This window comes from Saimiri boliviensis, chromosome 5 (genome assembly GCF_048565385.1).
Source record: "Saimiri boliviensis isolate mSaiBol1 chromosome 5, mSaiBol1.pri, whole genome shotgun sequence".
NCBI lineage: Eukaryota > Metazoa > Chordata > Mammalia > Primates > Cebidae > Saimiri > Saimiri boliviensis.
The window spans coordinates 70,737,693-70,754,041 of record NC_133453.1 but is presented as its reverse complement, the minus strand read 5'-3'; the positions used below and the strand labels follow the sequence as shown (position 1 = coordinate 70,754,041).

General features: G+C 39.5%; 1 protein-coding gene across 2 annotated transcripts in view; it reads right to left on the bottom strand.

The window, feature by feature from the left end:
• The window catches only part of ABCB11 (ATP binding cassette subfamily B member 11), a 141,932-nt gene extending 126,759 nt beyond the window's left edge, over positions 1-15,173 (bottom strand). The window contains exons 1-2 of one of the 2 annotated variants that reach the window (XM_074399528.1): positions 14,940-15,173; positions 28-175 (exon numbers count right to left, since the gene is read on the bottom strand). The gene's annotated coding sequence lies outside the window, so the exon portion shown is untranslated. The remainder of the gene's footprint in view (positions 1-27; positions 176-14,939) is intronic. The other variant, XM_074399529.1, reaches the window with a different exon arrangement.
• Positions 15,174-16,349: the final 1,176 nt, after the last annotated feature.

The following is a 16,349-nucleotide window of genomic DNA, read 5'->3' as shown; positions in this document are numbered from 1 at the left end:
CTTTCTGGTTATCTGTGCTTTATTTACCTTTAATGAGAAAACATGAAAACCACGAGAAAGGCAAACCAACTGGTGATGTTCTTTAGTCAGTGTAGTTGACAAACAACACACAAATATTGTTGGGTAACCTTCGGTATTCCTTCGTAAATACAACCTCAAGATAAGATGAGTCCAGCTGGATCAAGGGAACAGAAGGGGGACATTTTCTAAATAAAATGTAAATGTTGACAGAGTCATGGTTATTATAGACATTAGATTATATAGTCATAATTTAATGTCTAGATCATGGAATTCTCAGACTGTACCCTCTGTAAACTGACTTATTCAAAGGGGAAAAAAATCAGTTTATAGAGGTTACAGTCTGAGAATTCCAGGATATACACATTAGAGTCAGCATGGAGTTTATGCTTCACTAACTTCTCTGCTTCAAACATATAGCAATGATGGATAACATGTTTTAAAAAAGAGATACAGACTCAAATAAATAAAAATAAACATCTTCAGGAACCAGAAATGGCAGAGAGGCACCAAACAGTAAGCACAGAATGGAAGCAGCTGGTATTTCCCTCTCAGTGTCTGGATGCAGATGGGTGTAAGGGTTTAGCTCCTGAGAAGACTCTAAGTGCCCTAAATCAAACAGAAAGTTAGAGACCACCTCTTTGCGTGGAGCCAGAGAAGCTAATGTGGGCCTCTTGCACTGCTGAGAAGACCCTGAGGAAACTGCTGCCCACCACTGAAGCAGCTAATCCTTATAATGAAATGCATGCCCATGGAGGTTATAGGAGGAGACAGTGATGTATATTACATACATATATACACATATAAAAGATATACAAATAAGAGACAGGAAGGCGGAGCTATGAAAACTTCTAACCTCACTAACTTGGAATCCCAGAAGCAGAGAGTAGAGAATGACAGAGGTATAATAAGTAAAGAGATAGTTGCAAAGAACTTTCTGGAAGCAATGACTTGACTCTTCAAATTAACAGTAGACCCCAAGAATTGATTGGAATAAACAGTAGTCAAAACTTAGATACAATATAGAGAAATACAGTTGTCTCTTAGTATACGAAGGAGATTGGTTCCAGCACTCCCACATCAACCAAAATCCAGGTATATACAAGTCCCACAGTCAGCTTGTAGAACTTGTGCATAGGAAAAGCTGGCTTTTCATATCCACTGGTTTCCAATCCTGAGACTACTGTATTTTCCATCTGAGAGTGGTTGAAAACAATCCCCATATAAGTGGACCTGCAAGTTCAAATCTGTGTAGTTCAAGAATCAAACTATAGTAAAGCACCAAGAATAAACACAATCCATCCTAAAAACTGTGAAAGGGGAAAATGCATTACCCAAATATAAAGAAAAGACTGACAGAAATTTTCTCTTTAGCAATAGAGGGTAGAAAACAGTGAGGTAATGTCTTCAAAGTACTGAGAAAAAAGTAATATTTAACCTAGAATTTTATACCGACCCAAAAAGTCATTCAGCATATTTCTAGACATTCCAAGTCAAGAGGGTTGCCACTTACAGACCCATATAAAACAACTACTTGAGGATGTGCCTTAGCAAGAAGGAGTATCCAGAAGGGAGCCATGAAAGAGAGAAACAAGGGTGAGCACAAGAGTTAACAAAATACGTCAGGATGGCCAATCAAATATTGATACCAAGTATAAATTTTATATTTCAAAAGAGCATAATTAAGACTCTATATAATATATAATCCCAGCCCTTTGGGAGGCAACGGCAGGTGATCACCTGAGGTCAGGAGTTCGAGACCAGCCTGACCAACGTGGTAAAACCCCAACTCTACTAAGAAAACAAAAATTAGCCATGTGTGGTGGCACACACCTGTAATTTCAGCTACTGAGGAGGCTGAGGCAGGAGAATCACCTGAACTTGGGAAGCAGAGGTAGCAGTGAGCTGAGATTTCATGACTGCACTCCAGCCTGGGAGACAGGGTGAAATTCTGTCTCAAAAAACAAAAAATAAAAAAACAAAAAACAAACAAAAAAGAACTCTACACAATAATCGTGTAGATATGTGTATCTTAAACACAAGATAAGGTGTTTGATATGCAGATAAGTATGTTACGTTTATTGTCATGACAATCTATGGACATTGTTTTACAATTATAATTAAATACATATTTGATTAAACCAAATAAAATTGCCAATATTTAACCATTTTTTAATTACAAAGTTCAACTAATATCTGAACAAAGTTCAACCAATATCTGAAAATTTTAAGAAAAAGCAGTGAAAAAGTACCAGTACAATCTATAGCTTCTAAATAAGCAAAGGATTAAAAACTGAGTATGTAGAAAACTTCATCAATCCAACAAAAGTTAAAAGTGAAAAAAGACAGTCTCAAAAGACCACGTACTGTATGATTCCATTTACATGAAATGTCCGAGATAGGCGAATCTATAGAGACAGAAAAGAAATAAGTGGCTGCCTAAAGCTGGAGTAGAGGTGGGGGTGGAAGGGGGATGAGGAGTGACTGGTAACAGTATTATAAGGTTTCTTTTGGGGATGAAAAAAATGTTCTAAAGTTAGATTATGGTGATGGTCACACAACTCTGTTAATAATGAAAATCATTGAATTGTATACTTTAAATAGGTGAACTCCATGATATATAAATTATACCCTCAAAAGGCTGTTGTTGTTGTTGTCATTGTTGTTTTAAAAAGACAGGTCAGTTTATTGAATTTTTTAAAATCCAGATATATACCTTTTTTTTTTGAGACAGAGTCTCATTCTGTTGCCCAGGCTGGAGTGCAATGGCTCGATCTCGGCTCGTTGCAACCTTCACCTCTGGGGTTCAAGCGATTTTCCTGCCTCGGCCTCCCAAGCAGCTGGGATTACAAGTGTGTGCCACAACACCTGGCTAATTTTTGTATTTTTAGTAGAGATAGGGTTTCACCATGTTGGCCAGGCTAGTCTCAAACTCCTGGCCTCAGGTGACCTGTCCACTTCAGCCTCCCAAAGTGCTGGGATTACAGGCATGAGACACCACACTGGGCCAACCCAGACATATACTTATTACAAAAGAAATTATACATAAAATCATAAAAATGCTCAAAAAGGATAAAAAGGATATTTCATGCAAACACTAATTTCTCAAAACTATTATGTTAATGTCAGAAGAAATAGCATCCATGTTCAAAACAATAATGGATTTTTTAAAAAAACGTGTAATAATCAAAAGCACAATCCAGCTAGAAGACAAACCAATTATTGGATTGTATATACCCAGCAATTTAACACAACATAGGCTGCAACTGCAATAACACATCTTTATTAGAAACTGTAGCCGGGCGCGGTGGCTCAAGCCTGTAATCCCAGCACTTTGGGAGGCCGAGGCGGGTGGATCACAAGGTCAAGAGATCGAGACCAACCTGGTCAACATGGTGAAACCCCGTCTCTACTAAAAATACAAAAAATTAGCTGGGCATGGTGGCTCGTGCCTGTAATCCCAGCTACTCAGGAGGCTGAGGCAGGAGAATTGCCTGAATCCAGGAGGCGGAGGTTGCGGTGAGCCGAGATCGCGCCATTGCACTCCAGCCTGGGTAACAAGAGCGAAACTCCATCTCAAAAAAAAAAAAAAAAAAAAAAAAGAAAAGAAACTGTAAACAGACAAAAAATTAGAAACTATAAAAGCTTTGAAAATCAAAAATAAGTAATTACGTGTAATTTACTATATAAAATTTATGTTTTTCTTAAAATTTTCAGACATTGGCTGAACTCTGTTCAGATATTAGTTGAACTTTCTAAGTAAAAAAAGATTAAATATTGGCAATTTCATTTGGTTTAATCAAATATATATTTAATTACAATTGTAACACAATGGCCATAGCTTTTCATTACAAATTTGATTACTATGGAACCTGCAACCAAGACATATTTCAATTACATTTGGCATTTTTATAAAACTTACCCATTAATAACCCATCAAAAATGTCTACAAATAAAAAAACTATGTATTTCTCTATATTGCTATTATTCTAAAGAGTGTATATTCTGACAATAACGCAACTAAATAAAAACTAAAAAGTTAAACGCTAGTAAAACATACACACATATTCAACTGTGTTTTACTGAATATATGTGTATTTTAATATATTTTAAAACTGCTACAGACTTTAAAATACATATGCAGATAATTATGGGTTAATGATGAAATCACTACAGAAATAGAAAATATTTAAAACAGTGATAATAAATACATAAAATCTTGTGGGCTACAGCTAAAAAGATACTTCAAGATTTATTTATAAACATAAATGCATTTTGTTCTTTCAGAGATTAATAAATGAACTATGTTCTAATCAAGAACCTATAAAAATGCAAGAATTATACAATAGGAAACAAAATAAAATGAAAAACAGTAGAAAGAATACATCAGTTAAAAAGTTGTTTTTTAAAATAACTAAAAATATGCAAGTCAATAAGACTGCTGAATAAAAGATATATAAATCACAAATATGAATAGAAAATGGGACAGGTAAAATAAAGTTTTAAACCATAAGCAAATACTATGAGTAATTTTATGGTAGTAAATTTGAAAACCAGGATAAGATTGATTTTCTAGAAAAATAAAAGTTATCGAAATTTATTCATAAAGGAAAACTTTAAAAGTAATGCATATTAAAAATATTGATTCAGGCCAGGCGCGGTGGCTCAAGCCTGTAATCCCAGCACTTTGGGAGGCCGAGGCGGGTGGATCACGAGGTCGAGAGATCGAGACCATCCTGGTCAACATGGTGAAACCCCGTCTCTACTAAAAATACAAAAAACTAGCTGGACATGGTGGCACATGCCTGTAATCCCAGATACTCAGGAGGCTGAGGCAGAAGAATTGCCTGAACCCAGGAGGCGGAGGTTGCGGTGAGCCGAGATCGCGCCATTGCACTCCAGCCTGGGTAACAAGAGCGAAACTCCGTCTCAAAAAAAAAAAAAAAAAAAAAAAAAATTGATTCAATATTCAAAAGTTTCCCACCTTAATAAACAATAGGGTAGATAATGTTACAGGCAAATTTTACCAAAACTTCAAACAGTAGATAATTCTAATCTTATATAAATGGTTTCAGTGAAAAGAAAAATAGGAAAAGCTACCCAAATCATTTTATAAAGCAAGTATAATCTTGACATCAAACAAGGATAAAAATAGGCTTTTCCTCGAAACTTCTGAAAACTGAATTTAAAATGATAAATAAAATACATTAAATATAATTAAGCAGTTTATGAAAAAAAAAAAAAGCAATGCTGATCCCAGGAATGCAGTGATTATTTAAGGTTAAAAAAAAAAAAAAATTAACCATTTTAACATATGCAAACAAGTATTCAATAAAAAAATCATTATCTATTCCTGAGTTTTTAAAACCTATAAAATTAGAAAAAAAATCATTATTTTGCAACCACAATGAATAAATTTGGGGCAATAATCATCAGTGAATACTAAAACCATTCACTGAAATATTGGCAAAGATGAAATATCCAGTAGTACAAAGTATTGTGAAGATGTAGATGAAAGAGTCCTTTCATGCACCGCTAATGAGAATATAAATTGACTGAATGACTTTGAAGAGCAATTCGGAAATATCTAACAAGGTTAAAAATGTTAATATCCCAGGTCCCAGAATTTGGCATTTTCCCTGATAATTTTAAAAATGGTTATCACTGAGATGGCATTTAATACATGCCAGGCACTGTTCTAAATGCTTTATACATGCTATGCCATAAAACCTCCCAACAGCCTCCTGAGATAGGTACTATGACTATCTACATTTTCCAGACAAGGTCACTAAAGTATGAAGGATTAAATTCCAAGCTCAAGAGCACAAGTTATTAAGTGATACAGCCAAGACGGAAACTCAGAAGATGCATGCAGAGATATGTACAAGCTTGTTTATTGCAGAATTTCTTTGGAAACAAAAAGCTTGGGGAAAATATAAATGAACAAGAGATTGATTCAATAATTTATGGAACAGACACACAATGGAATATTATCTAGCCATTAAAATCAGTGAATCAGCATAGATAAATCTCAACAAACATAAGTTTAAACAAACAAAAGGAAGTTTTAGAATGATACTGTATGATGTCACTTATATAAAATGTGTTACCTGCAAATCACTATTTATAATGTTCATAGATATACAGATACACAGTAGAAATATGAAGGCTTGCCTGAAACTGATAAGAACTGAATTAATGGTAGTGGTCACCCCTAAGAAAAAGAAGTGGAATGAGACTGGGGAGGGGCTCAGATGGTCCCTGACCTGTATCTGCATCTTTTACTTTCTTAAAACAAAAAAAGTTTCAGCACGTATGGCATGAAGTTTAAGATATGATAAAGTTGGAGGGAAATAATTTGGTGTTCATTAAATTTTTCTCTTTTTTTCCCGTGGCTTTAAAATATTTCATGATATAGACACAGGAAGCACACGGAGGGGAACAACACACACTGGGGCCTGCTGTGGGAGGGTGGTGGGGAGAGCATTAGGAAAAAATGGCTAATGCATGCGGGGCTTAATGCCTAGATGATGGGTTGATAGGTATAGCAAACCACCACAGTACATGTATACCTAAGTAACAAACCTGCACTTCCTGCACATGTACCCCACAACTTAAAATAAAAATTTAAAAAGAACAAATTGAAAGCTGGATAATGCTGCAAAATGGTTAGCATTAGCAAGCTAGGGATGGAGGCACTATGCATCAGCACCATGTATTTTTCCAACTTAAGCAGCATACCACTCCTAAATTTAAAAAAAAATCATTTTGCAGAAAATAAAATATATCATGAGAGAAAATGATTTTTTTTACTAACCCTGGTGAATCTCCCTTAATTAAACAAATTGAGTAGTTTTGATTTTATAGAAAAATTGTGAAGATGGTACAAAATTCCGTGTACCTGACACATAGTTATTAATGTCTTACACTAGTATTCATGTACCAATGTGCATTGTAGATGTCTTACGTTAGTATTAATGAACCAATATTCATACATTATTATTAGCTAGATTGTATAATTTGTTCAAATTTCCTTATTTTTCATCTAATTCCTTTTCTGTTCCAGGATTCCATCTAGGATACCAAATTTACCATGTTACATTAAGTTGTCATACCTTGTTAAGCAACTCTTGGCTATGACAATTTCTCATACTTTCCTTGTTTTTGATGACCTTGACAGTTTTGAGGAGTGCTGATCACTTATTTTGTAGAATGTCTCTTAATAGAATATTAAGAAGTAGAGTGAGAAATATTATTTAATTAGGTAGTTTATGAGGCTGGTTTAAAACATACTAAAAGAACTAGATTCAAAATTCTTTTATTCAAAATCAAAATTTGTTCACTATAGCAGTACTACAGAGACTGTAATATTTGTTACACAATTTTTGAAGTTTTAACCAAATTTTTTTTGAAAAACGTATTCTTTAATAATGAGAAAATAATAAACAACATTTAACCACAGATACGTTATTGCATTTCCTAATTTTAAAATACAATGTTAAAAAAATTTAGTCTCCAATTATTTTTTCCCTGGCTTAGCTCTCCATTTAAAAAGGTTTCTTTCTACTGGTGTGCAAATATTTTGCAGTATTTAGAGGACAGTGGTGTAGTGTCTTGCCCATGAAATTTGGAGTCTCTCAGATCCTGATACTACCTGTTGCTTCACTATATGTAGTTGGATTTGTTTGTTTGTTTGTTTTTGAGGCAGAGTTTCACTCTTGTTGTCCAGGCTGGAGTGCAATGGCACGATCTTGGCTCACCACAACCTCTACCTCCCAGGTTCAAGTGATTTTCCTGCCTCAGTCTCCCTAGCAGCTGGGATTACAGGCATGTGCCACACTCAGCTAATTTTGTATTTTTAATAGATGCAGGGTTTCTCTCTCTTGGTCAGGCTGGTCTCAAACCCCCAACCTCAGATGATCTGCCCACCTCAGCCTCCCAAAGTGCTAAGATTACTAGCATGAGCCACTGTGCCTGGCCTGGATTTATTTTTTGATCTCTCTCCAGGTCCTGATTTCTCCATCTTTCATATCAGAAAGTGGTGGTGATGGTGGTAAAATCCACCTTGCAGGACTGGTATGAAGATGAAATGAAACTGTATCTGTACAGCTGTTAGCACAAAGGGAGATAGCAGCTGAAGTTCCCTTTGCCCTTCAAGCTTAAAGACCAAGTCCCCACTACCTGATCCTCCACCCCACCTGCCCTTCCAGGGTCATTCGTAGTAATGTGTCCTCCATTAAGCACAGGAATACTAATCCACTAACCTATTCTCTTTACTTTTCTTCTCTGTTCCCTTGGCAATTCCATACATTTGGTTTCACTTGCTTACATTTTTTTTTTTAAGAGACGAGGTCTCGCTATGTTGCCCAGGCTGGAGTGCTGTGGCTATTTCACAGGCATCATCCCACTACTGATCAGAACAGGAGTTTTGACCTGCTCCATTTCCGACCTGGGCCAGTTCACCCCTTCTTAGGCAACCTGGTGGTCCCCGGCTCCCAGGAGGTCACCATATTGACACTGAACTTAGTGCAGACACTCCATGGGCATAGTGCACTACAGCCCAGAACTCCTGGGCTCAAGCGATCCTCCCACCTCAGCCTCCCGAGTAGCTGGGACTACAGGTACACACCCCTGCACCCTGCCACTTGCTTACATTTTGCTTCTTTCTGAATACTCTTACAAATCATTTTTGTGGTTTCTATTTTACTGTTAAAAGTAACATTCTAAAAGGTGAAAATCCATCAAAGCATGGGTGTCTATGCCCAAGGCATTGTCAATGCCCCTGAGTCAGTGAGCAGCAAGAACACATCTATAGTTAAACAAGTTGTGTTTACTATTCACTGCACTGAGGGAGGACACACTGTCAGGGACTGCGGGGCATCTCAGTAAAACGGTGTTAGAAAGAACCGATTATAGAACTTGGGCTTTAGTCAGGTGATTTGGGGAAGCATCTAACGTAGTGGGGGTTTGTTCTAGTTTGTATGCTGTTAAAAAGCTGGGACTGGCCGTGGGCACCAGCTCAGCCTGTAATCCCAGCACTTAGGGAGGCCGAAGCAGGCAGATCACCTGAGGTTGGGAGTTTGAGACCAGACTGGCCAACATGGAGAAACCTCATCTCTACTAAAAATATAAAATTAGCCGGGCATGGTGGTGCATGCCTGTAATCCCAGCTACTCAGGAGGCTGAGGCAGGAGAATTGCTTGAGCCTGGGAGGTGGCAGTTGCGGTAGGCTGGGACTATGTTATGACTAGATAAAGAAGCAGCAGCCATTCATTTAGCAAGATGTTTGGTATTTTATGAGTTGCACAGTGACCTTGATCTTGCCTTTGCTGAGAACAAAGTACAAATTGGCCTTGCATCGACTCAGGGTAACTTTGAGGTTGGTATTCTATAACATTGTCTATGTCTAATAAGAGAATAACATGGCTCAGGTGGGAGTACCAGGCCAGCTACAGAATGGAACAGGCTGTTCTTTTGCTTGTTTATTTTCTTTCTCAGCATCAAGTGCATCACTCTGAACTTTGGTAATCCACTGTTCTTTTTTGACAGGCCAAGGAGCTACACTTCAGAACATGCATGCTCTCTAGGGCTAAAGGCATGCACTGGTTGTTCAGTCAGAAATGGAAGCCAGTCCCTTTATCTTTGGGCAGTTAGAAATGGCAATGATGACTTTTGAAGGCCATTGTGCTGAAAATCTTAATTACTTGCCTGTACCCACAAAAACACTGGAAATTTTATAACACTAAGTTTGGGAAAGCACATTGAAAAAAAACAAATTGCCAGAAAGAATAAACAAAGGCTTTGCCTGAGATATTTGCCAGAAAACAGAAAGTTTTCAGAATCGGATGTTGGATGAATTGCCATCTGTCATATAAATGTAGAATATGTATCTGATCTATATCATTAGACCATGTTTCCTCCCATTGGCTAATTCTTTTCATTAGGTGAGATGCTGAGAAACTCGTACAGGAGATCCTGGAGGACATGGCTGCCAGTTTCTGAAACCCTGGAAATGCAGTGGGAACCTAGTTTTTGGTGGTAAATGTATTTGTTTTGCAGGTTTTTGAGAATGTACCTCCTCATTTGGTACTTTCTATGATTTAAGAGTACCATGATGTTTTGCCACATTATTTTTCCACACTGGTTACAAGCAGATGTAATGTCCTCTAATTCTGCTGTCTCAGCCATTCGCTTTTATAGCACCTAACCTAATAACTTGATTTGAGTTTCATACATTGCAGGAGGCTTTAATTAGGATTTCTTAACAAATTTACAATGACAAAATTTTACTTTAACACAAGAAAACTCAGAGCTGAAAATAAGGTTCAATGCTATTTCATTTTTACTGTGTTACTTTTATATATTAAATTATTTTAACTTCCCCAAAAATCTCTTCAGAAACAGACTGAGAATTTTCAACGTATTCCAGAAAAGCGTATCTTCCAATAAACTTAAGGGAATCTAGGAGTAAAAAGTAGGAAATTGAGATGTCTAAGCACTCGTTGGCACACTTTGGCCACCTGATCACAGAATCCCCTCAAGAATTCTTAATTGCTCACACCAACTCCAGTGTCCCTCTCTGCTAAGCGACATGTGGTCTATAACCTGCACACTACATGTGCTTTCGTTCAACTATCCCGGGTTGAAGTTTTTCTTGATAAAATGTGTAATCTTATCAACACAGATAGGCACATTAGAGGACAGTCTCCTGACCATTACTGGTAAAAACATATTTTTCTACCTTAGAACTCTAACACAGCATTCTGCGAGACCTCACTGCTAGGGAGGAGGGGCTGGGGGAAGAGAGACCATCAGCTAGATGGTCACCTGAGAGAAACCAGGGCTTTGATTAATCTTGAAAATGGGGCTGAATGAGCAGTACCACAAGGGCCCTGAAGCCATCAGAATTGAGGAGATACAGGGTTCTACAAGCCATGCTGGAAGAAATCAAAGATCCTGAGAGCATAAAATGTCAGTGCCCACTGCCGGCCACCACACAAAGGCTGCTAGTGTGAACTGGTGGAGATGTCAGCCTGGAGCAACAGATGAACCGGCTGACCTTCACCAATGGCTGGGATCAATACTAGCAACTGCCTATGGGTATTGTAGAAGAATTAAAGGAAAAAAAGGGTCCGGGTTGAGAAAAAGTTGTCTCCTGAGCCGAATCCTTCTGGGCTGAAGGATACCGCTACCATCCTACTTTGGTAGATACATGCATTCATTTTCTATTGTCTTTGGGGACTTCTGTGCTACAATGACAGACTATATGGCCCTTGCTCTCTCCCACACCTGAAATATTCACTATCTAGCTCTTTACAGAAAATACCAACCCCTGTACTGTGAGGTAAGTTCAGGGCAGCCTAAATCCCAGGAAGAAATCTCCGAGAACCTGATTTACCTACTTTAAAAATTGTGTGGAGCACCAGCCCTCCAACCAGCCCTACCCTCATGGAGCTTACAACGTGGCAGGGAAGGCAGACAATATGTGGGAAACAAGGTGTCAAGCAGGATGGCAGAGAGGAAAGGGGAAGTACAGGCACCTCCGGGGCCCTCGTGCAGAGGAGCTGCCTTGTCTAGAGAGCTGGAGATGGCTCTGGAGCAAGTGCTCTGTAGCATGAGACATTGAAGATGAGAGCAAGTTCCGCATGGGAAGAGGAGAGGGAAGAGCAGTCCGGGCAGGGAAGAGCACATGTAAAGGCCCGGACTCAAGAGACAGCACAGCTGGGTCCATGGCCAAAGGAGCCCAGTGAGTCTGGGGGAGGCAGATGGGCCACGCGGGAGGACGTAGCTGCTTGATCCTTCGGGGTCTTATGATCGTTACCACTGAAAATGTGGGACCTTATCCTAAGGGCCATTGAAAACCAATGAAGTCTTTTAGGCAAGGAAAGAATATGATCAAATTTGTACTTTAAAAAAGTTATCCTAGGCCGGGCGCGGCGGCTCAAGCCTGTAATCCCAGCACTTTGGGAGGCCGAGGCAGGAGGATCACGAGGTCGAGAGATCGAGACCATCCTGGTCAACATGGTGAAACCCCGTCTCTACTAGAAATACAAAAAATTAGCTGGGCATGGTGGCTCGTGCCTGTAATCCCAGCTACTCAGGAGGCTGAGGCAGGAGAATTGCCTGAACCCAGGAGGCGGAGGTTGCGGTGAGCCGAGATCGCGCCATTGCACTCCAGCCTGGGTAACAAAAGCGAAACTCCATCTCAAAAAAAAAAAAAAGTTATCCTGATCAGGCTTGGGAGCTGGAGCTCTCACCCAGAGAGGTTAGGAAATCGATTGAGAAGGACCAAAATCCCATCAGACCAAGAGGCAGAGATGGCTCTGTCTGTGTTCTAGGATTTTGCATTTTCTCTGGAGAGATTTGTTTTGCTTTCCATTTAATTTTTACCCAAATACTATTTTTGAAACATGTTGACCCTTGCTAGACTTAATTCAGGAGGAAGAGGGTTTTTTTTCCACATTCGGGCCAAGATGGTAAGAAGAATCTAAATGCCTTAAAAACCACTGAGGAGCTGGGGACAGTGAGGGGAACCAGGCCAGGCCCAGGAGTGGAGAGCACCTCCCCTCACCATGCCCCACAACTCACTGTGAATATTCTGATCATGTGAGGGTCCCTCTGTGGCTTTTCTCTTGTGAAGTCTTGCCCTCTGTAAAGCCTTTTAAAACCCCAGCCCCACAAACTCCCCCTTCACAGAGCTGCTGAGAGAGAACAGAAGTGCCTCTCTCCTCTTCAATTTGGATGTCACTTTCTAAGCTACAGTTTTCATTTCATTTTTTCTTTTTTAAAAAGGCCCTTAAAACATCTTTCACTGCTGACATTTAAAAATGTAGGTAGAGCCGGGCACGGTGGCTCAAGCCTGTAATCCCAGCACTTTGGGAGGCCGAGGCGGGTGGATCACGAGGTCAAGAGATCGAGACCATCCTGGTCAACATGGTGAAACCCCGTGTCTACTAAAAATACAAAACATTAGCTGGGCATCGTGGCGCATGCCTGTTATCCCAGCTACTCAGGAGGCTGAGGCAGGAGAATTGCCTGAACCCAGGAGGCAGAGGTTGCGGTGAGCTGAGATCGTGCCATTGCACTCCAACCTGGGTAACAAGAGCGAAACTCCGTCTCAAAAAAAAAAAAAAAAAAAATGTAGGTAAGACACCTTTGTTATTATCAGCTCAGCAAACAATTTCTTTATCTAAAAGATCATTAGAGGAGAAAGAAACATTGATATATGCTAAGAAACAAGAAAAATAGAAGAGCGTTATTTTCCAGATAAGCTCCTTGTAGGTTGATGGTGTGTGTCAACACTGTGGGAGAGCCTGTCTGGGGATAGACTAACATGAGACCCTTCCAGCCCTGAGGGCTACAGCTGACAGAGAAGGGAAATGGGCCACATAAGCCCTTTCTTCAGAGTTACCACTGAAGTAGAGGACTAAAGAATTGCTTAGGAAGAAAATAGAATGTAACACCAAAGTTAACCGCCACAGCGATGTTCTCTCTCTAAATGTACAGTTCTTTCCTTTTGACCAAGCAAAACATAACTCCAATATTTGATTCTGCAATGAAACTTGGGCACTTCATAGCAATTGTAGCATCCTTTAAAACCACAAATTGGGTGTTTCCTCCCCACAAATAGCTTCTTAACCCATGGTTAGTAGTCATCCACTAAGATTTATCACCATTATTCTTAGTATTAGGACACAAAAATTACTCAAGGGGCTTGGAATCTAGAGTGGGGAGGAGTGCAAACAGAAGCCCCTAGGCAGGGAAAGGGAGGCTTCAACCAGAGACAATCAATATCACAGAGCACAGCAGGGGGAGCTAACGTGGGGGGTGGGGTGAGCAGTGAGGAGATGTGGCTGCCCAGAGAAAAGAACTTCTTTTTTTTTTTTTTTTTTTTGAGACGAAGTTTCGCTCTTGTTACTCAGGCTGGAGTGCAATGGCACGATCTCGGCTCACTGCAACCTCCGCCTCCTGGGTTCAGGCAATTCTCCTGCCTCAGCCTCCTGAGTAGCTGGGATAACAGGCACGAGCTACCATGCCCAGATAATTTTTTTGTATCTTTAGTAGAGACGGGGTTTCACCATGTTGACCAGGATGGTCTCGACAGCCTGTAAATAAGTGAGCACTTCAAATGTTTCATAATAACCACCACTAGATCCTAATATTAAAAAGTTTTAGGTATAACCACTATAATTTGTCTCTAACACGTGTAAAAAGTTATTCCCCTTCAAAATGTTGACAAATACTTTTATTCCCAGTCTGAAGTGTGAATGATATTTGATCTCTGTGCTCAAGGCATTGGCAGTATATGATTCCTAGTGGCTGGAGTAACCTAAAAACTGAAATTAGATCCAAGAAACCAGCTTTCTCCCCTCTACACATGTATCCACAGCTAATATTTTTTAGTATTTGTATTTTTGAAAACTGGGAGAATGAAGAAATCAGTATGGTGTTAGAGAATAGATAAAGTCAGTGGAGTTCTGTGTTAAACCAAGTTTCAAGGGTAAAATTTGTGATTATTGAATTTGTGATTATCAGAGGAAACAGAATTATGCTTTCATAAAGCTAAGTTAAAAAAGAAGCCCACTGGTGTTTTTACTTTGGGTAGATTATTCAATCTATTCAGCCATTTGTGCCACACACCTATGTATAACACATACACACAAACACACACACACACATTCTCAAGAGATTGATGCATATAATAGCACTGCTATAAAAAAGACAGCAACCAAGAGTCATCTGTATTGTGTACAACATTATGAAATCATTAATGCATCTTGCAAGTTTCTATCCAAGTATTGTAGCATTGTTTATCACAGGACAAGAGACCAATCTTTAATAAATCGGAAACACTACACCCACAAAGTAAGAGTTAAAGGGAAGCGGGAATGGATTTGCAAAGACAAGTATAAGTCACTTACCTGTGAACGTAAATTCACAGAAGCCCGACAGAAGCCCGAGGAAACAATGGACTCCACTGTGGAGAGTGAAAAGGTTTCACAACCTTTTCCAACCTCAGTTTTCATCATTCTAAAGTACTGAACAGAATTCAAGCTTTTTCGAGAACATTATCTATTTGCCTAAGAGTCAATGTCCCAAAGGCCAGCCTAAGCACAGTTCAGTGACATACGAGAAACATACTCAGAGCAATAACCCCAAACACAGAGTGTGCTTGGGAAACCCTCTGAGGGCGTCAACAGGCCTTGGAAAGTGCTGATTCACCTTGGAAGGAGAGGCAAACTAAGCAGAGTGGGCTCAGCAAGAGCCCTGGGACTTGGACTATCCCAACCCTTATTTTTTACAGGCCTGTAGTTGTGAAAAGTTACTTAAAAACATAACAAGACAAAAAAAGAAAAAATACCTTTAAACTTTCCCTCTCAATATAAAAGATTAATCTTGGAAAATCCCTGGTTGCAGGCTCCAGATGATCCTGGTCCAGCCATAGAGTTTTGTGGAGACAAATACCCTAAAAGAACGTCTGAAACAATCTTGCTCAAAAGCCTGAGTGCATAGACAACTCTTGCACCCTGGCGTGAACAGTCATTAACCTCAGGCTTGGCGTACCAGATGAAGCTCTGTATAAGAAGACATGAATGATTTTGTAAAGGTTCAGATTAACAGAATCTTAAGTCAAGTAAGCATGTGGAGCTCCTCTAATATATTTGTGCTGCTTCTTCCTCTCCCTTCTTCTTGTGAGTCTGCATTTTTCCTACAATGTTATTATTTCTCCTCTGTGCCTGAGCTTACTCTTCCCTAAGTGCACCTCACTCCAGCCTTCAGCAATGAATAGTAATAGGCAACATTGGTCACGACTTGGTTGGGTGCCTGGCCCACTTCAAAAATGTTATTTGTATTACTTCATTTGGGCCTCTCAACAGCTCTAGGAGTCGGGTGCTATCATGTCATTTTCATTTTATAATTGGGGAAACTGAGGCATGGAGAGGTTAAATAATTCACACAAGGGGTGTCAACTAGTAGATATGAAGCCACACACCCGTCTGTGCTAACCTTCTTCCACTCTGTGCTCTGAAATGCAACTGATGGGACAGTGCTTCTCTATTTGCAGAAAATAAATTGTAAAATCAAATTTTCTTGATTTTTTTTTTTTTTTTTTTTTTTTTTTTTTTTTTTTTTGAGACGGAGTTTCACTCTTGTTACCCAGGCTGGAGTGCAATGGCGCGATCTTGGCTCACCGCAACCTCCGCCTCCTGGGTTCAGGCAATTCTCCTACCTCAGCCTCCTGAGTAGCCGGGATTACAGGCATGAGCCACCATGCCCAGCTAATTTTTTGTATTTTTAGTAGAGACGGGGTTTCACCATGTTGACGAGGA